The sequence below is a fragment of the Cervus canadensis genome, chromosome 28, assembly GCF_019320065.1.
Source record: "Cervus canadensis isolate Bull #8, Minnesota chromosome 28, ASM1932006v1, whole genome shotgun sequence".
NCBI lineage: Eukaryota > Metazoa > Chordata > Mammalia > Artiodactyla > Cervidae > Cervus > Cervus canadensis.
The window spans coordinates 15,737,172-15,762,494 of record NC_057413.1 but is presented as its reverse complement, the minus strand read 5'-3'; the positions used below and the strand labels follow the sequence as shown (position 1 = coordinate 15,762,494).

The window sequence follows — 25,323 nt, the reverse complement described above, 5'->3', positions numbered from 1 at the left end:
TTAAGCATCTCTTATACTGCCTAGTGCATAGAAGAAACTAAAAAAAAAAGAAAACGGCTACCGGTAGTGTGAAATAACAATTCACACTTGTTACAAGTGATGTGAGGTTGAATTTTTTTCTGGGTCAAATCCCTTATCTTTGCACTCTACCATTGGGTGCAAAGACTGCAGTTCACCAATACAGATGGAAAGGAATGTGGCAGGAGGCTGTCTGTACATGGAAAGAGTCTACACTGTGACCTCCAGATTATGAATGCTCCACCTTTACATGCTGGCAGCCAATAAAAACGTTATTTGAGAATATATATCAATCAGTTTGGTGAGATTTTTCTCTTAAATTTATGAAGATGATCAAGACCATGATCTTGATTATGGTTTGTGTTCTTTTCCTGGAAGTCTGTTTTTACTCCTATGGATTATACCTTTCTGAAGAAACCCTTTGGGACTGAATAAAATCTTGAGACTCTGCCGTTTGCACCTCCAGTGGCCAAGACAAAGTTCTTGGCAGGGGTGCTATAGAACTGCGGTTGACCCACACACAAGGTATGCATAGAGGGAGATGGCCACACACAGACCTCTCTGGTGGGCAGGATACAGGAGAACCATCCCACAACAGAAGAAGCCTGTTTTACTTCCCTAAGTATAGACACAGACCATCACTATCACCAAGGAGGAGGGTGGTGTTTCTGCATTATAGGTTAACACACATACATTTAGACATCGTATCTACAAGGATGCAGTTCTAACAAAAGAATGGGAGTTGAAAGGGCTTTATTCTAAATTTGTAAGACCTCCATATCTTTGTAACGAATTATTCTCTCTGAATATTCAGAAAGACAGGGAAGTCTGCGTGCTACAGTCTGTAGGGTTGCAAATAGTTGGACACAATTTAGGACTGAACAACAATACCTCTAAATATTCTATTGTGCCATTACAATGGAGCTCTATCTTACTCAGGAAATAAATAAGTGAGGGAAAATTTGTATGGAGAAAAACTTACTCGAACATTCTTTAAATCACCCACAAATAATGCTATATGTGGTTTTATACATATTTTGTGGTCTTGCAATAAGCCTAACATGGTCAGCTTTTCTCAAGCATTTAGACAAATTCCTACCTCTTTAGTGGAGAAACCAAATGAAACACTAGGTCTCCGTTTAGTGGTGATTTTTTAAAAATAAATTTGTCTGTCTTCTGCTTTTTAAAAAAATATATATATAATGTTTAAAGGTTGCTTTCTATTTATATTCGCTACAAACTGTTGGCTATATTACCCATGTTGTACAAAACATCCTTCAGCCTATTTATATCCAATAGTTTGTACCCCCCATCCCTAAAAATCCCCTCACCCACTACTAACCACTAGTTTGTTCTCCACATCTGTGAGCCTACTTTTTCTGATTTTTTTCAAGCACATGTTAGTTGAGTAAGTTAAAGATATACAACTCTACTACGTACAAAAGAAAAGTACTTTTCTAAATCTATTTTCAAAACCAACAAAGTCCTATTCTAATTTTTAAAAATCAACTTTCAAGAAAAATTTGAATTAATTTATTGTCTAATTTAACTAAAAAATTACCTAGCTCTTTTGCCATGCCATTTGAAACAGTAAAACATCATTGGCCTAATTAGTCATGCTTTTAATGAACCGGGATAGTAAATGTGCAGGGAAAAAGGCGGGGATGTAAGATTTCCCTCCTCTTTTCTCACTCATATGTATACACGAATCCAAATGAATCCCAATGTCATGTCATTCTAGACTTGTATTCATTCTCATTTAATTTTAGAATTGAAAGACAAGTCCAATATTATCTGCCATGCCAGATACCTTCTCTTTGCCCTTCTGGATATACTTTCTTCCTTCTCCACCATGTTTATGGCTTCTGTGGGATGGCCTAGGGACCACATCAATAGGCCCCCTTACTTTCTGTCTTCCTGTTGGAATCAACAAATGGGAAGCCCTGGCAGGAGATGGATGGAAGGAAACAGAATGAGATCAGTGAACTTATTCCCCTGGCTCCCTCCTCTTAAATTTTCCCAGACACAATCACAGTTTCTTCAAGGTGTCCTCCTCTGCAAGACTCTGTTTAAGTTCCACAGATGACCCCTTCTCCCATTTCTTTGGATCTAGGCTGATAACAACTTATTTAATATCACCCATCTCCAATAACTTGATAACACTTCTGAACTACTGTCATTTCTGTATACTGTTTGTTTGATTTCTAAATGCTACAATCTAATTTTACACATGAAAACACTGAACATGAGGAAACACAACTGTCAAGTTCAAGATCACACAACCACTAGCCAGCCAGTGAATGGCAGTGGGAAGAAACCAGAACATTCCATTGCCAGGAACAGATGCTTCTGTGAAGCAAATTAAACAGACAAAAACATGGAGATGTTCTTTGGACCACAGAGCAGGGAAGTTCAGTGGGACTGAGTTGGAGAACGGGAGGAGGCAGAGTCCAGCCTTTATTATCAGGAATGTGTCTCTTTTCTCCATCCCTCTCCTTAGCTCCAGGTTGACAGGCAGGTCCCCACAGAACAGAAAATGCGACTACTAGAGGCTGTATCTTTACTCATCCCAAAAGTTCTAGCAAAGTCTCAGAGGCAAGTATAGTTAAGTTAGCACTACTCACAAGCCCACCATGAACAAATTAAGTGAATCCTGAGTGCTCAGATCAAGACAGCTGGCCATCCCTGGAGTGAGGAATTAGGACTCACTCCCAAAACATAGATTCAGGTGGGGAATAGATGATTTCTTTGAGAAAGAGGCAGACAGAAAGCAGAAGAAAGGAACTTTCCCTAGAAACAGGGGCAGAAGGAGTGTAGAATCAATAGACAACTGGTATACCAAAGCAAAAACAGAATCAGTTATCTGAACCTAATTCAATTTATGTTTCACTGTGACACATACAGGAACCAAATAATCTGACCTAACCCAAATCTTATTCCATGGAACCTAAAGAAAATAAACTGTACATACCAATGATCAACATCAGTCTGGTAGTTACAAGTCACAGAGAATTATCACATACATTATCTAATTTAATTCAGTTATTCCAGATTCCGAATTTCATATACCTTGCCTATGGCCTTTTTCAAGGTCAGACAAATGTTTGTGAACTTTGAGAATCCAAAGATTATTTATAAACGCTTCAATGCTGTTCACATGTGGTTAAGAAACTACAGTGTAAACATTTCAGAAAAACTCATGGTTGTCAGTTTTATTGTGCTAAGAACCACATAGAAATTCAGCCAGAGACCCATTAGCATATATTTCTGGGTCAAAGGCCAAAGTTCTTGGAATGGTCATGTCTTCTTTTCTGCAATCTGCATTTACCCAGGCCCCAGGGGTCACTCTAATACTAAAAATATAGCTTCCCCACTCCCTGTGAAAACCACTGACCAAGGCTTTTACCATAATATTGCAGAAAAGCATGGATATGTGTGCCTACATATCCAGAAATGCGTCGTTAGTATAATAATCTCAAACAAATGATCAAGAGGCCAAGACTGGCAGACTCTCATGATGGTTTTGAAGCAAACTGTGGGTTTGCTCTGATGAAATTTAGAGGTCAGAAAACACATGAAGATGACCCCATGATGAAGTATTTCATAAGCTTGGGGAGAATAACAAACTTGGTCTGGATACCACGCAATTGAGAGTGAAAACTAGAACTTGATTCAGAAGGTTAAGAGAAAAGACCAAACACAGTAACATGAAAGACTGAATTTCTTTTGCCCTTTCTTGATAAAGGTAAAAAGTATTTAATGCAAATAACGTTTGAAATTTATATATATATAAGCATCAGTTCAGTTCAGTTGCTCAGTCGTGTCCGACTCTTTGCGATCCCATGGACTGTAGCACACCAGACCTCCCTGTCCATCACCAGCTCCCAGAGTTTACTCAAACTCATGTCCACTGAGTTGGTGATGCCATCCAAACATCTCATTCTCTGTCATCAACCCCTTCTCCTCCTGCCCCCAATCCTCCCCAGCATCAGGGTCTTTTCCAATGAGTCAACTCTTTGCATGAGGTGGTCAAAGTATTGGAGTTTCAGCTTCAGCATCAGTCCCTCCAATGAACACCCAGGACTGATCTCCTTTAGGATGGACTGGTTGGATCTCCTTGCAGTCCAAGGGACTCTCAAGAGTCTTCTCCAACACCACAGTTCAAAAGCATCAATTCTTCAGCACTCAGCTTTTTTTATAGTCCAACTCACATCCATACATGTTTAAGGTTATATATATATATAAATTATATCTATATGTAAAATAGCATATAAAATTGCATATATACAGTTTCAGACATTTTCTAAATTTCTCAGTTATCACAACAGATGGATTCTGAAGATTCCCAAAACTTTGCAATTGAAACTCACATAATGTGATATATTGAAATGTACTTTTCTAAATGGTGATGGCAACCATGGATCAACCCCAGTTGGCAGACATGAGGTTAGTAATCTCCAGGTCAGAATTTATTTGGTGCTGCTAGTTAGAAAAACTGAAGTTGATATATCTGTCAAAGCTCAAAACTATTATTAGTGCATTTCACGTCAGAGGTAGGTGGAAAGGCCCACTCTCTGGAGGAATCATCTGAGAAAACTGGTGACAGATGTGATATGAGGACAGGAAAGGAGAAGTGAGTAAGCAAAAGGTGACTCTAAAATCTTGAGCATAGCTGTGCATTCACTCAACTATGCTTACAGAGCTCTTTTCTTTTCTACTGACTACAACACAGTAGGAAAGAAAACAGCCCAAGTCAGCCTGCTTTCTTACACCAATCAGTCACTGAGCAATACAAGAAGTAGCCATTTTAGGGGATGCAATTTCATTCTGCAAAGTGTTGGGAGGTTCCCCTTAATCTATAAACTGTGTCTAAGGGGATTAATTAAAAGTAAATTCAAAAGAACCTGATCAAAATCTTTGAAGCACTTTTGGAGTTTAAGTAGAAATTAAATGCAGGTCTGGTAACCAAGATTCAGTCACAGATGAGTCAGATTCAGAACCAGTTTAGACAAATATCTGTGTATCATATCTGCTCAATCTGAAGTCTCCCCATTTTCCAAACAAATGACTGTGTAGTATCATTTAAGATCCACAATTCAGTTTTCATCTCAGTCTGGATATGAACATTGACATGTTAACACTGTGTTGAAAAGAGGATGCGAACAAGTAGATTTATCAGAGGTTAAGAAGCAAACTAGAATTACTGTTGTGGAAGGAAAAATACTGCCTTGCCTAACTGCTGACCTAACGTCTAAAGGCTTAAGGCAAAGTTAAGGAACAGATCAGACCTCAAGATTCAATCTCTGAGTCTCATGTTTTGAGCTTTACACTCTGAACATAGACTTCCACAATATTATAGTTCACCATCATCATTTAAGGAAAGAATATGAGGAAAGAAAGAGTTGTCAGGAGAGTTCATTTTCATCACAATATGGTTAAAATTTAGTTTCTAGCAAATTAGATAGTGTGCAAGAAACATACGTCAAGTAAGTACTAATATGATAAATCATTTGCATGCATAGATGCACACATAAGACTTATTCTAATGTTATCATAAAGCATGTTGAACAGGCAAAGAAAAAAAAAAGTCCTATCCCTAAAATGTTGTGTTATCTAAAGATACAATTATACTGTACCTAGGAGAAAGACAGACACCCATAAAATGGGTACTCAACAAATACTATACAACAACCGAAAACAGTCCTATGAATACAACCAATTTTCTGGGACTAAAGGTATTTAAAGGGCTAATCCACATTATCTCAGTTTCTCATTTTATATTCTTCCCTAAAATGCTATTCCTTTAATAAAGTGTAACTAATTTGCATTCCAAAGATGTGAGGTGGATGAAAGTTTGTCACCCTTGTAATCTAAGTGTACAAGATTATCACAGGTACAGGCAATTAATAAGCAGATTGCCCTACACCCAGAGTCCTTGGGGACCCGTCACTAGCACTTAAGGTTTAGTTGAGATTTCATCTCAGTTACAAACAGAATTAGGCAGAGAAAACTTATACACCCTGTTCTCATATTCTCCATTTTCTTTTGAAATTGAGAACACACTTGAGTCACTTTGAAGTGATATTATTGACTTGCAAAACATTTTTTTTTCGCTCTACAATGTGAATGTGCATTTTTCAAATATCAAGCCTTTGATCTGACTTGCTCCACCAGAACACTCTATAGAGGCTGGAAACCATTTCTATATAAGGGTTTGCAATGCTGAAAGGAAGACTGCTCTAGCTTGGAAGAGGTTCGAAATATCCCATCTGAAAGCTCTTTTCAGGCCTCCTCAACCTAAACACTTTACTGAGAGGGGTCAAAGGTCACCAACTGCCAAAACAAAACCCAAATTACACAGTGCTCCCACAAGGAAGCTAAGCTAAGTGGAAACTCAGAGGTCACCAACTGGACTCCTTAATGCAGCAAGGGACAAACAGTAAAAATGCCCTTAAAAAGTAACAGGTACATTCTCCTAAATCCTACTGATTTTTACAAGTTGTCCAGTAAGTTTAAAAGACTAGCTTCTTAGGTATCAATGTAGAAACTAAATTGAACTATTAAAGAACGAGGAGGGAGTGGTAGCAGTAGTGGTGTGGTCAGTCCAAACTTTGAACTCTCAAAGCAACCAGCCTGCAAACTATGAAGCGACAGATGGTTTTATAAACCTGAAGGCCCGAAGGTCCATAAATCTTCCCTTAAAGTTTCCAATTTTGAACAACAAAAAAAAAGGTTGTTTTCTTTGTGGGATTGGGGAAAACTTTTGCCATTGGGTATCTGACCACCCCAAACCCTAACAGCTTTTTAAGTTTTCCTGCTCCACATGCAGTTGACAAGCAGGACAGAGGCCAAGAGAACAAGCTCAGAGCACAGCGTCATCTGGCGGCTGTCTTGCTGGGGAGAGAAGGCTGAGCTTCTATTTCTCAACCTTGACTGTCTCACTGTAGTCATCGCAACTTAATGAAGTTCTAAGATTTTAAACATTCACGGACTGAATTTAGAGATTCCTCCTTCAATTGGAAAATTAACATATATTTCTGATTTCCAATTACAACTCCAAATCTCCAGTTTTTAAATCATATTCAGCAGTGGTCAGAAGGAGGAAATGATGGGGGAAAGACTTCCCTGATTTTGTTCTTTAGTCACTAATTTGTGCCTGATTCTTTTTGCAACCCCATGGACGGTCACCAGCCAGGCTCCTCTGTCCATGGGGTTTCCCTGGCATGAACACTGGAGTCGCTGCCGTTTCCTGGTCCGGGGGATCTTCACCGCTCAGGAAACCGACCCGGGTCTCCTGTTGGCAGCTGGGTTCTTTACTGCTGAGCCAGCAGGGTACCTTTAATTTGTAACGGAGTCAACTTTATCCCTACAACTTTTAATGTGTGTGTTTGAGCTACCCATTTCCCACATCCTACCCGGATGAACATGCAGGAAGAGTAGAGAAAATTGGAGGGAAAGAGGGGCAGACCAAAGAGCGATTGGTAGCCACAATGCAAACTGGCTCATTTCACTTGTCAAGGTCTGTGTACACACCTGTGTGCGGAGCATGTGTGTGCCAACTTTGTCAGGATGGGATTCAATCAGGTAAGAGTCTGCAAAAAATATGAGGCTTTGATTTTGCTACAAAAATTAGTGAATCAGAAAAGGGCAACTGTTCTTGGCAGACCCATCTATCTTACATAGTTTGGCTACTGAAATATGTAAGCATCCCATTATTTCATGTTCTTACATCCATTTCCTGCTCTATTCAACCCTTCATTACACATCATCTTAACTTCCTTTCTTCCTTCCCAGATTTCTTTCTTCCCTAAGTGCATAAAACCCTTGTCTCCTTGTTTATCAGAATGAGACTAAGACCAGCATGGATATACAAATTTCTTTGTAAATTAAGAAGTTTTCAAATAATTTCAATCATGATTATTTATTCATATGCCAAAATATACAAAAGATAGAGTGCAAAGGAAGACATGAGAAATGCTAAATGCTTAAGATGGCTTACCTTTAAAAAGTTATGTTCAAGATCATTTAATAATCACATTAAAGTATATTAGGAATTATTAGACTAAAGAGGTTTCAAATTCCACGGAAAATGGAAAAAAAACATGGAATGACTTCAAGCTTCAAGGTATATATAATAAGATATTTCAACAATCTGGGTTGTTGAGTCCTGGGGTGGATGAATCATTAAAGAAGACTGTGGACTGACTTCCCAGGAATTGTTTAAGGAGCAGAATGGTCACCGTCTGATGTGGTTCACACTCTGTAACCAAGCAAAAGGAATGAGAGAAATCAGGTCACCCCAATCCTATTTTCCAGTTCCAAAATTTGATCAAAGCATTAATTTTTAAAAACTCATGCAAAGTCCCTATAACTTTAATACAAACACCCACATTTTAAAATGTAAAATTTCCTACAGAATGGAAAAGTAGTCGAAAATTCCAGCTATTATGGTAATAAATAATAAAAATATTTTTTTAAATAGAACATGCAGTATATAACACATGGACATTTTAACAGCAGCCGTTTCAGATGAGACTTCTGTTTATAAGACACCCCCAGAGGTTCAAAATCAGAGGTGGTGATAGCAACACAAGAGCAAGTTTCTCGGTTTTTGCGTGTAGCCCCGCAAAGGCTTCATTATCTGAAGTGTACAGAAAAAAAATATATTTCAGCGACATGAAAAATGTCAAAACTTTCAGTGACTGGTCATCATGAACATTGTCACAGGCCTTCCACACAAAAGTTAATGACATCCCTGTTAGAAGATCCTTCAGCTACCCTTTATGTATATCTGTATAAATATATTTATGTCTCTGTGTTTTATATTTATTTGAATATTTTTATTTTAAGAAAATGAAGGAGGAAAGTTAAAATTCTCTTCTGATTTAAAGGTTTTGTGTGTGATTTTCACTTTTTTCATTCACATTTTACTCTGAAAAGAAGAAAATTAGGGCAACAAGAGAAGTCTAAATTTTTTATCTTCAGTCACTGGAAAAATGGGAACCTGACTTTCCTTTCATGCCAGTCACTTATTATGTGTGGGGGTGTGTGTGTGTGTGTGATGGGCATATGTATGAAAGCATAAGACAGCCACAGCTGCTCAAGCAGCCTGAAAAATTTCATACACCACCGATCCAGTCGCGACAAGAGGAGTCCAGCTTGGAAAACAAAATTTCTCCTCAGTGCTACCGTAGCCTTTTGGATCTCCTTAAAAACACAAATAATACGGGAGGGGGCGGGGGTGGCTTTTATTTCACACAAGCTGTTTCAAGTGATAAGGGACTTTGTCACCTCTGGGGACTAAGCACCCAGTTATAACATTTGTATGGAAGCTGACTTGTTAAATTTGCCCTCAAAGATAAGGAACCTACCAAAGCACTAGAAAGAGGAGAAGCAGGGTCCAGTTAAAAGTGAGGCCAGAGGCTGAGGGGCTATTCATCCACTGATAACTAGTTAATTATTAATCCTTTTGCTTAAGTGGTATTTAAGCAATCGAAAAATCTCCATTTTGCCTTTCTCAGTAGATACTGCAAAGTTTTTTTTTTTTTCCTATGTAGACATCAACATATATAAATCATATGTCATGAATAGGGACTAGCAAGCAGAATAAGAGTATTGTTTGAGACAGAATTGGCAAATAAAACTGTAAGATATTTAAAGTATATAACATGATCATTTGATATATGTATATATTATTTTTTAAATTTACTTTTAATTGGAGTATAATTTCTTTACAATGTGTTGGTTTCTGCTGTACAGCAATGTGAATCAGCCATAAGTATACATATATCCCCTCCCTCTTGAGTCCCCCCACCACACACCCCATCCCACTTCTCTAGGTGGTCACAGAGCACGGGGTGAGCTTCCTGTGTCATATAGCAACTTCACACTCAGTTCAGTTCAGTCGCTCAGTCGTGTCCAACTCCTTGCGACCCCATGAATCGCAGCACGCCAGGCCTCCCTGTCCATCACCAACTCCCAGAGATTACTCAAACTCATGTCCGTCGAGTCGGTGATGCCATCCAGCCATCTCATCCTCTGTCGTCCCCTTCTCCTCCTGCCCCCAATCCCTCCCCGCATCAGGGTCTTTTCCAGTGAGTCAACTCTTTGCATGAGGTGGCCAAAGTATTGGAGTTTCAGCTAGCTATCTGTTAATATTTTACATATGGTAATGTACTGTGTTTCAATGCTAGTCTCCCAAGTCAACTTGCCCTCTTCTCCCCCCGTTGTATCCACAAAACTGTTCTCTGTGTCTCTCTTCCTGCCCTGAAAATAGGTTCACCAGTGCCATTTTTCTAGATTCCATATATATGCATTAATATACAATATTTGGTTTTCTCTTTTTGACTTACTTCACTCTGTATAACAGGCTGTACGTTAATCCACCTCAGCTCAAGTGACCCGAATTCGCTCCTTTTATGGTTAATTAAAATTCCCTTGTATAGATTTACCACAACTTCTTTATCCATTCCTCTCTCAGTGCACATCTAGATTGCTTCCACATCCTGACTATTGTAAACAGTGTTGCAATGAACTTTGGGGTACACATGTTTTTTTGAATTATGGTTTGAAGGGTATATGCCCAATAGTAGAATTTCTAGGTTATATGGGAGTTTTGTTAGGACTTCCCTGATGGTTCATTAGGTAAAGAATCTGCCTGCAATGCAGGAGACGGTTCAATCCCTGGGTCAGGAAGCTTCTCTGGAGGAGGAAATAGCAACCCAGTCAGGTACACTTGCCATTTCCACCTATCCCTCCGCCACAGTGCTGACCCTCATTTACGTATGTATTAGAAAAGAATTTACCTTTCTATTAACTTAAGTAACATAGTTATCTGACATGTTTACCTTTTATTTTTTGAAGAGAACACAGGTTAAGTTCCTCTCTCTTAGACAGCATCAATTATACAACACAATTTTATCAGTTGTAGTCATCATGCTATACATTAGATCCTCAGACATTATAATTTTCATATGTTAAAATGTATAACCTTTTACAAACCCCTGTTTTCCCCATCCTCCAGGCCTTGGCAATCACTTTCCTACTCTGTTTCTGAGTACCACATTTTTTTTTTTTAGATTCCTCACAACTGATATCATACAGTATCTGTCTTTCTCTAACTTATTTCACTTAGCATAAGGCTCTCCAGTTTCATCCATGCTGCCACAAATGGAAGAATTTGTTTCTTTTTTAATGGCTAAATAAAATTCATATATATACATATATATATATTATATCACATTGTTTTAATCTCTTCATCTATTGACAGATACTTAGATTGTTCCTGTAACAGGTTGTTCCTAGGCTACTGTGAATATTGCTACAATGAACATGGGAGTACAGATTTCCCTTTGAGATAATTATTTCATTTCCTTTGAATATATATTCAGAAGTGAATATATATCCAGAAATGAATATACATACAGAAGTGGGATTAATGGCCACATAACAGTTCTTTTTTAAATTTCATGAGAAACTTCCAGAAGGTATTCCATGGGAGTTGCACCAATATACATTCCTACCAATAGATCATAAGAGCTCCATTTTGTACACATCCTCAACAACACTTATTTCTTACTTTTTGGTAAAAGCCATTTAAACAGGAATTAGTTGGTGTATGTTGTACTTTTGATTTGCACTTCCCTGATAGTGATGTTGAGCATCTTGTCATATACTTCTTAGCCATCTGTATATCCTATTGGGGGAAACATTGTCTATTCTGTAAAAAATAGCATGCATCTTGTATACTGTATTTGAATATATAAAACTCAGTTACTTATCCATACACCAACAACAAATTATAGAAATAGAAACAATCCCATTTACAATTGCATCAAGAAAATAAAATACTTAGAAATAAGTTTAAGCAAGGTGTTGAAAGATCTATGTATGAAAACATTCAAGACATTCATGAAAGAAATTTTTTAAAAACACAAAAGGTAACATATTTCATATTTACTGACTGGAAGAATTAATATTGTTAATATATCCATACTACTCAAAGCTATCTACATATTCACTGCAGTCTCTTTCAAAATTCCAAGGCACTTTTCACAAAACAGAAAAAAAAATTCTACAACTTGTATAAAACTGTTGTTGTTGTTGTTGTTCAGTTGCCAGGTCATGTCTGACTCTTTGTGACTCCATAGACTGCAGCACCCCAGACTTCCCTGTTCCTTACCATCTCCTAGAATTTGCCCAAGTTCATGCCCATTGAATTGGTGATGCCATCCAACCATCTCATCCTCTGTCACTCTCTTCTTCTTCTGCCTTCAATCTTTCCCAGCATCAGGGTCTTTTCCAATGAGTCAGTTATTCACTTTAGGTGGCCAAAGTATCAGAGCTTCAGCTTCAGCATCAGTCCTTCCAAAGTGTATTCAGGGTTGATTTCCTTTAAGGTTGACTGGTTTGATCTCCTTGCTGTCCAAGGGACTCTCAAGAGTCTTCTATAGCACCACAGTTCGAAAACATCAATTCTTCAGTACTCTGTCTTCTTCATTGTCTGTCCAGCTCTTACATGCATACATGACTACTGGAAAGAGCATAGCCTTGACTATATAGACCTCTGTCGGCAAACTGATGTTTTTGCCTTTAACAAACTGTCTAGGTTTGTCATAGCTTTTCTGCCAAGAAGCAATCGTCTTCTAATTTCATGGCTGCAGTCACCATCCACAGTGGTTTTGGATCCCAAGAAGAGGAAATCTGTCACTGCTTCCACCTTTTCCCCTTCTATTTGCTATGTAAGTGATGAGACCAGATGCCATGACATTAGCTTTTTTGATATTGAGTTTTAAGCCGGCTTTTTCACTTTCCTCTTTTACCCTCACCAAGAGGCTCTCTAGTCCCTCTTCACTTTCTGTCATTAGAGTGGTATCATTCACATATCTGGGGTTGTTGATGTTTCTCCCAGCAATCTTGATTCCAGCTTTTAGGACTCATCCAGTCCAGCATTTCACATGACAATCTCTACATATAAGTTATATCAGCAGGGTGACAATATACAGCCTTGATGTACTCCTTCACCAATTCTGAACCATCTGACTTTATTGTTCCCTGTCCCCTTGTAACTGTTGCTCTTGGAACTGTGTACAGGTCTCTCAGAAGACAGGTAAGGTTGGTCTCGTATTCCCATCTCTAAGAATTTTCCACTTTGTTGTGATCCACACAGTTTGGTGAGGTCAATGAAGCAGATGTTTTCTCGAATTCCCTTGCTTTCTCTATGTTCCAGCAGATGTTGGCAGCAATTTGATCTCTGGTTCCTCTGCCTTTTCTAAACCCAGCTTGAACATCTGGAAGTTCTGGGTTCACATAATGCTGAAGCCTAGCCTGGAGGAATTGAGCATAACCTTAAAGCATGGGAGATGAGTGCAATTGTTCAGTGGCTTGAACATTCTTTAGTATTGCCCTTCTTGGGAACTGAGATGAGGATTGACCTCTTCCAATCCTCTGGCCACTGTTGGCTTTTTCAAATTTTCTGACATATTGAGTGGAGCACTTTAATAGCATCATCTTTTAGGATTTTAAATAGCTCTGCTAGAATTCTATCACCTCCACTAGCTTTATGGGCAGCAGGGCTTCCTAAGGCCCACGTGACTTCACAATCTAGAATGTCTAGCTCTGAGTGAGAAACTACACCATTGTGATTATCTGGGTCATTAAGATATTTTTTTGTACAGTTCTTCTGTGTACTTTCTCCATCTCTTCTTGGTCTATTCTGCTGTATTAAATCACAAAACACCAAAGAGTCAAAGTGATCTTGGGAAAGAAGAACAACGTTCGAGACTAGGGTTGCTGATTTTAAATTGTATTAGAAAGCTATAGTAATCAAAACAGAATGATTTGCTTCTGGCACGAAAACAGACACATAGATCAACAGAGCAGAACAGAGAAGCAAGAAAGGAACACATACCCATATATTGTCGGTTAGCTTATGAAAAAGGAACCAAGAATATGCAGTGGGGAAAGGACAAGCTTTCCAAACATGGCACTGGGAAAACTGGACAGTCCTATGAAAAAATGAAACCGTGCCCCTGTCTTTTACCATATACAGAAATCAACTAAAAAGGGATTAAACATTTGAACATAAGACTTTAAGCAATTAAACCCCCTAGAAGAAGACATTGAGGTAATCTTCCTTCTTGACAACGGTCTTTGCAATGAGTTTTTGGGTTTCACACCAAAAGCAATGGCAACAACTGCAAAAATATACAAGCAGGACCACATCAAACTCCAAACAAAGGAACATCAACAAAATCAAATGGCAACCTATGGATTGTGAGGAAATATTTCCAAATCACATATCTGATAATGGCTTAATATTCAAATATTCATGATACTCATACAAATCAAGGGCAAATATAAACAAATAATCCAAATTTTTAATGGAGTATAAGAAAAGTAAGAGTTTTGATAAATCGGAAGATTAGACTGTAGATGAGAGACACAGCAAATTCTCCTTCCAGAACAACAACAGTCTGTGCCTTTTCATCTTTTTCATCTTGACTCACTTGTTTGACAATTACAGTTCACAATGTACATTCTTTAATCAATAGCAAACACCCCACAGTGAGCTATAATATGTACTAATAGTCCCACTGGGGGAAAAAACCTAATATTTGCATACTTACTATTTAGGCATATAAAAAGGAAGGTAATTTTCAGAGTTTACCACTCTATTGTTTTCTATATTTCATTTCAAAATTGAACCACCTAGTAAGGAAAAATGAGTTAAGAGACTTTAATATACACATAGAAAATCATTTTTAAATGGGAGCATTAATGGATTATAATTTGGGGGTAATTTATTATTACTATTGTTACTGTACTCCTTTTGATTCTCTGCTGCATCAGGTTAATAATTTATTATAAATATTAATACCAGCATAGGGACATATACTACTAAAGTTACCGTGACTAAAGAAAGACATAGAATATATTAGCCAAGAAGTGAAAGTATGGGAAGTCAGCAATGGTATTAAAATAAAGGCGGGTATTGCCTTGAGACTAAGTAAGGTTCTCAAAGTTTCTCGAAACACCAAGAACAAGTCAGATGTGAGAAATTAGCTTAATTTGTAAGCCAGAAACTCTACCAGAAGAAATTTAAGTTCATAAAAATATTACAATGCTAAAACCCACAATTTAGACAGAGAATAGGGTAGGGTAGGGCATATAGACATTCAAAATTCTCCATTGCTTAGTGCATCAGGCACTCAAGGACCACCCTCACTGAAGTCTTCTCTATTGCTCAACCTACAGGTACCACCATGGAGAAAGAGATAGCTCTACTCCACAGGCAGTTGAACCCTACTTTTATGGCCTCGTGGCTTTCCTTAAGAAGCATTCGATGCAGCAGATTTCCTCCATCCCATCCCATCCGGCTGACTCCCCACGGTCAACAGGAGTCCTCACCCTGGGATCATTCTGCAGTCCCCATGGCTCCAGCTCCCAGCTTCCGTGGACACCAGTGGACTTACAACCCTGTCCGAGGTATGAAAGGCTGCAGCATGGCTTGTCTATGTGGTTCTCACTCCGTTCAGACGGTCACAGGTTAGTTAGTTCACTCCCCAACAGCGTCAAATGACTCCCCCACTCCAGTGGATGGCCATGGACACAGGGATCTCTCCACTGCACTTCAGCTCCCTCACCCCTAGGTGCAGGCTGGTCCCACTTGCTCTCCTCCTTCTTTCCCCTTCCTCCTTGTCCCTTCTTTCCTTTGTCCTACCGAGTTCTGGATCTGGATATTCCTTCTCAGTAGTCAGGGAGTCCTGCTGGTATTCTTCTGGTCTTCTGTGAGAACAGCTGCGTCTTTAGACGTTCTTGATCCATCGCTGGAGAGAGGTGTACCCCACTCCCATCTACCCCTCTGTCATCTTGTCCACCCCCATTTGTGCATGTATTAGAAATGAGTTTCCCTTCCTATTAAGTAAAATTGCCATCACCACACATGTTTAACTTTTGCTTTTTGAGGAGAACACAGGTAAGTCCCACTCTCTTCAGTTCAGTTCAGTCGCTCAGTCATGTCCAGCTCTTTGCGACCCCATGGACTGTGGCACGCCAGGCTTCCCTGTCCATCACTGATTCCCAGAGCTTACTCAAACTCATGCCCATCCAGTCGGTGAGGCCACTCGATGATGTCCACTCTCTTAGACAATTTCAAATATACAATACCATCTTATTAGTTACAGTAACCATGCTATAGATTAGATTCTCAGTTCAGTTGCTCAGTCATGTCCAACTCTTTGTGACCCCACGGACTGCAGCAAGACAGGCTTCCTGTCCATCACCAACTTCCAAAGCTTGCTCAAACTCATGATTAGATCTCATGGTTAGATCATGAGGCTCAAACATTAGATCCTCAGACCTTATTAATTTTTTATACATGAAAATGTGTAACCTTTAAGAATCTCTCATTTCCCCCACCCTCCAGGCTTTGGCAATCATTTTTCAACTGAGTTCCATTTTTTTTGAGATTCCTTATAATTGAGATCATATGGTATTTGTCTTTCTCTGACTTAGTTCACTTAGCGTAATGCCCTCCAGTTTCATCCATGTTGCCACAAATGGAAGGATTTCTTTCTTTTTCAAATGGCTAAATAATATTTACCTATATATGTCACATCACATTGTTTTAATCCATTCACTGGTTGACAGATACTCAGGTTGTTCCTATAACAAGGCTACTGTGAATAATGCTGCAATGAACATGGGAATACAGATATCTCTTTGAGACAAAGATTTCATTTCTTTTGAATATATATCCAGAAGTGGGATAATGGATCACATAACCGTTCTCTTTTAAATTTCTTGAGGAACCTCCACAGTATTTTTCCATGGGAGCTGCACCAATATACATCCCTACCAACAGTGCATAAGCACCCCTTTTTCTCCACATCCTCGGTAACATTTGTCATTTCTTACATTTTTGGTACTAGTCATTCAAACAGGTATAAGGTGATATCTCTTGTGCTTTTGATCTGCATTTCCTTGATTACTAGTGATGTTGAGCATGTTGTCATATGTCTCTTGATCATCTATAGGTCTTAGTTGTGGAAAAATGTCTATTCATTAAAGATGTAGCATACATTTTCTTTACTATATTCCAATATATGAAACTCAGTTGCCCACCTATATATCATCAACGAACTATCAGAAAGTGGAATAAAGAAAACAATCCCATTTACTATTGCATCACAAAAAGGTAAAACACTTAGAAATAAACTTAAGCAAGGTGCTGAAAGATTTTATACATAACCTTTAAGACACTGATAAATTTTTAAAAAGATAAATATATGTAAAGTTAGGTTGTCTATTCAATGTGTTTCTTGTTTCTTGAAGAAGGATTTGTATTGCTATAAACTTCCCTCTTAGAACTGCTTTTGTTGCATCCTATAGGTTTTAGATCATCATGTTTTCATTGTACTTTGTTTCTAGGAATTCTTTTATTTCCCTTAGTTCTTCAGTAATCTGTTGATTATTTAGAAATATGTTGTTTAATCTCCATGTGGTTGTGTTCTTTAAAGTTGTTTTTTCTCCTGTAATTGATATCTAGTCTCACAGTGTTGTGGTCAGAGAAAATGCTGATATAATTTCAATTTTCTTAAATCTACTGAGGTTTGATTTGTGACCCAAGATGAGGAAAATGTTCCATGTGCACTTGAGAAGAAAGTGTATTCTTCTGCATTTGGATGAAATAAATGTACTGAAGATATCAATTAGGTCCATTTGGTCTAGTATTTCCTTTTAGGCTTATGTTTCTTTATTAATTTTCTGTTTTGATGATCTGTTCATTGGTATAGGTGAGGTGTTAACTTTTCCTACTATTATTGTGTTACTGTCAATTTCCCCTTTTATGTCAGTTAGTGCTTGCCTTATATATTGAGGTGTCCCTATGTTGGGTACATAAATACAATTGCTATGTCTTTTTCTTGGACTGATCCGTTGATCATTTGGTAGTGTCCTTCTTTACCTCTTATAATAGTTTTCATTTTAAGGTCTATTTTGTCTGATATGAGAATTGCCAATCCAGCTTTCTTTTGATTTCCATTTGCATGTAATCTCTTTTTCCATCCTCTCACTTTCAGTCTGTACGTGTCTCTAGGACTGAAGTGGGTCTCTTGTAGACAGCATATGTATGGGTCTTGTCTTTGTATCCATCCAGCCAGTCTGTGTCTTTTGGTAAAAATGGAAGATAATAGCAAATAAAACAACTGATAAAGGATTGTTTTCCAAAATATACAAGCAGCTCATACAACCCAATCATCAAAAGCAAAGGCAAGAGCTGCAAAAATAAACTAGTGGGACCACATCAAACTCAAAAGCTTCTGCACAGTAAAAGAAGCCATCAATAAAATCAAATGGCAACCTATGGAATGAAAAAAATATTTGCAAATCACATATTTGGTAAGGGCTTCATATCCATGTATATATAAGAGATCCATGTAACTCAGCAGGAAAATCAAATAACCCAAATTATTAAATGAGCAAAGGAAGAGTTGAGTATTTTGAAAAATCTGAAGATTAGACTGTGTAGATGACAGACACTGTAAGTTTTTCCTTCCAGAACAAAAGCCTGTGTCTTTCTGGCATTTCTTTCTTTACTGCCAATCACCTGTTTGGTGATTGCAGTTCATAGTATACATCCTTCACTCAATAGCAATCACCCTATACTGAGCTATATGTGCTAAGAATAGCCCTACTAACTATAAAAGGCTAATAATTACATACTTCATCTTGAGGTATCTAAAATCCAAGGTGATTTTCAGAATTTTCCACTCCATTGTTTTCTACACTCTATGTCAAAATTGAAACATCTAGTAAGGAAAAATGAGTTACAGGACCTCAATAACACATGGATAGAAAGTCATTTAAAACTGGGAGCATTACTGGATTATAATTCAGGGGAATGTATTATTACTAATAGTACTGTAATTTTATTCCCTTTAAATCTCTGCTATACTAGGTTGATATTTATTTAAAATATTAATACCAACATAGAGACACATAGTACTCATGTTACAGATATTGAGAAAGACAAAGCTTATGAGGCAGGAAGTGAAATCACAGAAAATTAGCAATGGTATCAAAACAAGGGGCAGTATTGCCTAGAAAGAAAGCAGAGTTCTCTAATTTTTGGAGACAACATGAACAAGCCAGTTGGGAGCCAACCAGCTTAAGCTGTAGACCAGAAACTGCACCAGAAGGAAAATGAAGTTCATAAAAATATGCTGATGCTAAAAGCCACAATCCAGACAGTAAGAGAATAGGGAAGGGTATATGTAGATGCTGAAAACTACTCAGAGAGGTAGACATGGAAGCAAATATACTAATGAGCATCAGAAAAGTCAAAGCACAAAAGGGTCTGAAAAATAAATCATAAAGAGACTTGGTAGTCTGATCAAAAGAATAATAGAATCAAATTAGAAAACCAAAATATAAAGACTTGTGCACATGATAGAACCAGAGAATGCTCAGGAAAGAAAATTTCAGGCTTAGTGGGCCACGAACAGAAGCCTCCAGCATTGGGAACAAAAACCCTGGGCAGGACTCATGACTTTGCGCTTCTGGGAACAGCCTCAGTTTCAAAGTTTGGGCGCTATACCGCCTAAAAGTGAATGCAGACAAGGATTATAGCTTGCTATGACACTGAATCACAGACAATAGTGTGTGTTAGTTTATTTTTCTCATTCAACTATAAAGATAATGAATCACTAACCAATGATAATTGACACCATCAGTTTCCAGTCAGATCCTCTTTAGTCATACAATGGATATCTGAACCTGTTATATGATCCCAATAACATTTTTAATAATTAAATTTATTGATGTTTAATTGAAGGGTAATTGCCGGGAGAAATGTCAATAACCTCAGATATGCAGATGACACCACCCTTATGGCAGAAAGCGAAAAACTAAAGAGCCTCTTGATGAAAGTGAAAGAGGAGAGTGAAAAAGTTGGCTTAAAGCTCAACATTCAGAAAACTAAGATCATGGCATCTGGTCCCATCACTTCATGGCAAATAGATGGGGAAACAGTGGAAACAGTGGCTGACTTTATTTTTCTGGGCTCAAAAATCACTGCAGATGGTGGTTGCAGCCATTAAATTAAAAGACGCTTACCCCTTGGAAGGAAAGTTTCGACCAACCTAGACAGCATATTAAAAAGCAGAGACATTACTTTGCCAACAAAGGTCCGTCTAGTCAAGGCTATGGTTTTTCCAGTGGTGATGTATGGATATGAGAGTTGGGCGGTGAAGAAAGCTGAGCGCCAAAGAATTGATGCTTTTGAACTGTGGTGTTGGAGAAGACTCTTGAGAGTCCCATGGACTGCAAGGAGATCCAACCAGTCCATCCTAAAGCAGATCAGTCCTGGGTGTTCATTGGAAGGACTGATATTGAAGTTGAAACTCCAATACTTTGGCCACCTGATGTGAAGAGCTGACTCATTTGAAAAATACCCTGATGCTGGGAAAGATTGAGGGCAGGAGGAGAAGGGGACAACAGAGGATGAGATGGTTGGATGACATCACCAACTCAATAGACGTGGGTTTGGGTGGACTCCGGGAGTTTGTGATGGACAGGGAGGCCTGGCGTGCTGCAGTTCATGGGGTCACAAAGAGTTGGACACAACTGAGCGACTGAACTGAACTGAAATTGCTTTACAATACTGTACTGCTTTTGGCCAAAGATCAACACGAATCAGCCACAGGTATACCTATGTCCCCTTGCTCTTGAAGCTCCTTCCCACCTTCCTTCCCATCCCACCCCTCGAAGTTGTTACAGAAAAATATGGAAGGCTTCACAAATTTGTGTGTCATCCTTGGGCAGCGGCCATGCTAACCTTCTCTGTATTATTTCAGTTTTTTAATATATATGCTACCAAAGCGAACAAATAACATTTCAACAGAAAAAAAAAATCATATAGTTAGTCATCTACCAATAAATGATCGATTACATTAGGAATTAGGGTATTCTGCTATATTTACTGCCTCTTATAAAATCGAGTTTTGATAAGGTCCAAAGTTCCATGTAGGAATTAAGCATATATTTATGCATAACACATGTATACATGCACAGAAATATATGCACACAAATATGTCTATGTTATATAAGCTATTACTCTCCTTGCCTGTCACAATAAGTTCTCTAGTTGATGAGAGAGATAGTCCCAATTTTCTCCAACTTATATGTCTTCTTTTTGAGAACCACTTCTTTTATTTTCATCACCTAATTTTATTTTTTTTTCATTTATTTTTATTAGTTTTAGGCTAATTATTTTACAATATTGTAGCGGTTGTTGCCATACATTGCCATGAATCAGCCATGGATTTACATGTGTTCCCCAACTTGAACCCCCCCTCCCACCACCCTCCCCATTCCATCCCTCTGGGTGACCCCAGTGCACCGGCCCCGAGCACTTGTCTCATGCATCCAACCTGGACTGGTGATCTGTTTCACACTTGATAATATACATGTTTCAATGCTGTTCTCTCAGATCATCCCACCCTTGCCTTCTCCCACAGAGTCCAAAAGTCTGTTCTATACAACTGTGTCTCTTTTTCTGTCTCACATATAGGGTTATCATTACCATCTTTCTGAATTCCATATATATGCGTTAGTATACTGTAATGTTCTTTATCTTTCTGGCTTACTTCACTCTGTATAATGGGCTCCAGTTTCATCCATCTCATTAGAACTGATTCAAATGTATTCTTTTTAATGGCTGAGTAATATTCTTTTGTGTATACGTACCACAGCTTCTTTCTTATCCATTCGTCTGCTGATGGGCATCTAGGTTGCTTCCATGTCCTGGCTATTATAAACAGTGCTGCGATGAACATTGGGGTGCACGTGTCTCTTTCAGTTCTGGTTTCCTCGGTGTGTATGCCCAGGAGTGGGATTGCTGGCTCATATGGTGGTTCTATTTCCAGTTTTTTAAGAAATCTCCACACTGTTTTCCATAGTGGCTGTACTAGTTTGCATTCCCACCAACAGTGTAAGAGGGTTCCCTTTTCTCCACACCCTCTCCAGCATTTATTGCTTGTAGACTTTTGGATAGCAGCCATTCTGACTGGCATGTAATGGTACCTCATTGTGGTTTTGATTTGCATTTCTCTGATAATGAGTGATGTTGAGCATCTTTTCATGTGTTTGTTAGCCATCTGTATGTCTTCTTTGGAGAAATGTCTGTTTAGTTCTTTGGCCCATTTTTTGATTGGGTCATTTATTTTTCTGGAATTGAGCTGCAGGAGTTGCTTGTATATTTTTGAGATTAATGCTTTGTCTGTTTCTTTGTTTGCTATTATTTTCTCCCATTCTGAAGGCTGTCTTTTCACCTTGTTTATAGTTTCCTTTGTTGTGCAAAAGCTTTTAAGTTTAATTAGGTCCCATTTGTTTATTTTTGCTTTTATTTCCAATATTCTGGGAGGTGGGTGATAGAGGATCCTGCTGTGATTTATGTCGGAGAGTGTTTTGCCTATGTTCTCCTCTAGCAGTTCTCTAGTTTCTGGTCTTACATTTAGATCTTTAATCCATTTTAAGTTTATTTTTGTGTATGGTGTTAGAAAGTGTTCTAGTTTCATTCTTTTACAAGTGGTTGACCAGCTTTCCCAGCACCACTTGTTAAAGAGGTTGTCTTTTTTCCATTGTATATTCTTGCCTCCTTTGTCGAAGATAAGGTGTCCATAGGTACGTGGATTTATCTCTGGGGTTTCTATTTTGTTCCATTGATCTATATTTCTGTCTTTGTTCCAGTACCATACTGTCTTGATGACTGTGGCTTTGTAGTAGAGCCTGAAGTCAGGCAAGTTGATTCCTCCAGTTCCATTCTTCTTTCTCAAGATTGCTTTGGCTATTCGAGGTTTTTTGTATTTCCATACAAATTGTGAAATCATCACCTAACTTTAAATAACCATTTTATTCTTAGGTACCATGCGCCCTTTAAACTAAGAGCAGAGAAATCCTAGTAAATGCTGATATCTTATCCTTCATTAAATTACCACTCTTCCAGTAAACTGGAAAAAGAATCATGTTCAGATCTCATTCAGGAGGGTGAAATCTGTATTTTATCAGTTCTCTTGTCCAAACTCAATTCTTGCTCACCTCAGTCTTAAATTCTGCTTACTTACAAAGGACGGACAGGAAAAGAAATATTAAAATCACTCTTGCAAGAGTCTATGATTTTATGCTTCTGTTGGCCAAAGGTAGGGCCAGGAATAATTTCTGAAATATTACAATACATCATGGAAGCCTGAAGGTCTAGTTCTACTGTCAAAGAGGAGATATTTGGAGATGGTTCAAAAACTGAGCCCCATGGTTGTCATGATGTGCTCCCAACCAGACAGATGGATTTTCTCCCTGAAACGTCACAGTCAGGAAAGACCAGGCCGTGTCCGCAGAGCCAGTGATGGGGGCCTGGGTGCTGAGAGGCAAGATTCTTGGATGACCATCTGGAGATTTACCTGCCATTGTCTCGAAGAAACAAACATAATGAGAAAATTAAAGATGCATAAAAGTAGAAGAGCTGTCAAGGTGCCTAGAAGCAAGGCTAGCCAAGAGAACCAGGCCCCCACACTGATAACTGTCAAAGAATTTAACAGTGAGTGTTTTATAGATAGAGCAGAACAAGTGGATAAAACAAGTGTTCTATGGTCACTGCTGTTTTGCAGTCAAAGACAAAATATTTTTCACTTTAAGCTGAGTCATCACAGCTCCTGATGTGGTCCTGGTTACACACATGCAGACCGAGAGCCCACAGGCATGTGTGATGTGACATCAGGAAGTGAGCAGATGACTGCATTGGTGCCCAGCCACCTCCATCTGCTAATGATGGGACCTGGGGAAAATTACTTGCCCTCTCCAAGTCATTGCATCTTCATTAACATAACTTGATGAACACAGTGAAGATGAACGCTATCTCACAGGGTTACTGTGAAACACAACTTTTAAGATGTTTTAAAGCTTTGGGGAAAGTATCAAAGACATGCATGGGGTTACGAAGGTGAGTTAGCAGATCCAAGGTACAGTACCTTTTTCTCTTAGTATTCTCTCTGTACTCAATAGTAGCGATCAGTCAGTCATGTATTTACTCTTACCCCAGCGTGATGGTAAACCACACAGTTCAACTGTATACTTCTTGTCATTTCAGTGTCTAAAACACAAGCATTAGTCAATGTAGAGTGAAAAAATTACAAACTCCTAGAGGGCCTCGCTGCTGAGAGTCTGTAGAGTCCCAATATTAAACTGTCTTAAAAGAATGGCCTAAACACTCTGGCTCAGAATTAAGTTCCAAATGTTTGCAGAGCACAGAAGTACTTCTGGGAGCAATACAAAAGTGCAGGGAGTAACCTACTTCTCCAACTATCTGTCTGTGCGAATGTCACCATCCATCTAAATTCACACAGAAGGCGCTCCTTCTTCCCCACCCCAGCTACTACAGCACCAACTCCTGCTCAGAGCAACAGGGAAAGAGAAGGCTTCCCTCCACAGGATGGATTTGATAACTGCAGGTGACTAGATCATCTCAGAATGGCTCATATTTTTATTTAAGCAGGGTCTCACCTACTCCTGCTGCTGGTCATGTCAAATCTGCTCTTGTGCCAAGGCAACTTCTGCACATCCCTCTGCGGGAATGACCTCTGCCTGAACTCCGTTAAAGACCTGTTTACCCATGCCACCAACCTGTCCCACGACATCTATAACCTCTCCTCGAAAATGTTCAATGAGTTTTTAAGTACTGTGGTGGTGGTGGTTTAGTTGCTAAGTCGTGTCTGACTCTTGCAACGCCATGGACTGTAGCCTGCCCAACTCCCAGAAGGAACCTTTGCAGAAGTGACTGTAATATACTATCCTTTAGACAAGAAGGCTACATCAGCCAAACTTCAAATAACACACTCTATAGGTAAAAGAAGCCATCAGCTCATAAGATGTGGAAATCGAAGAAAGGATCAGTTTTGTGAAATCTCAAAGACTCCTAAGGAGTGCAATAACTTTTTCAATTTCCTTTCATTCATTTTCTTTCTTAAATTTCCAAAATAAATGATTTTCTATTTGTCAGCTAGGAATGCCATGAAATAATACAATAGACTCACTGGAATAAACAACAGAAATTAGGATTTGCAGGGAATAGGTTTAGAGCTACAATAGAAGGAGGGTTTACAACTGGAAACAATTATTCTTTTTTTGATGAAGATATTTGAAAATTGTATGTTAATTCTTTTAGGTCAATCAAGAAGCACACAGTAGAGCAGACAACTAATAAAAAAAATGGTGCTAAAGGTTTCTATTACATTCATGTCATTCTTTTTCAGT

General features: G+C 38.6%; 1 protein-coding gene and 1 non-coding gene across 4 annotated transcripts in view; both read right to left on the bottom strand.

Annotated features, from left to right (window-relative positions):
- LOC122429059 overlaps positions 1 to 25,323 on the bottom strand; it is a 775,926-nt gene that overhangs the window by 255,482 nt on the left and 495,121 nt on the right. The window lies entirely within an intron of this gene.
- On the bottom strand, positions 20,797 to 20,907 carry LOC122430177. The gene has a single exon (XR_006266257.1). It is a non-coding gene; the product is annotated as a U6 spliceosomal RNA (small nuclear RNA).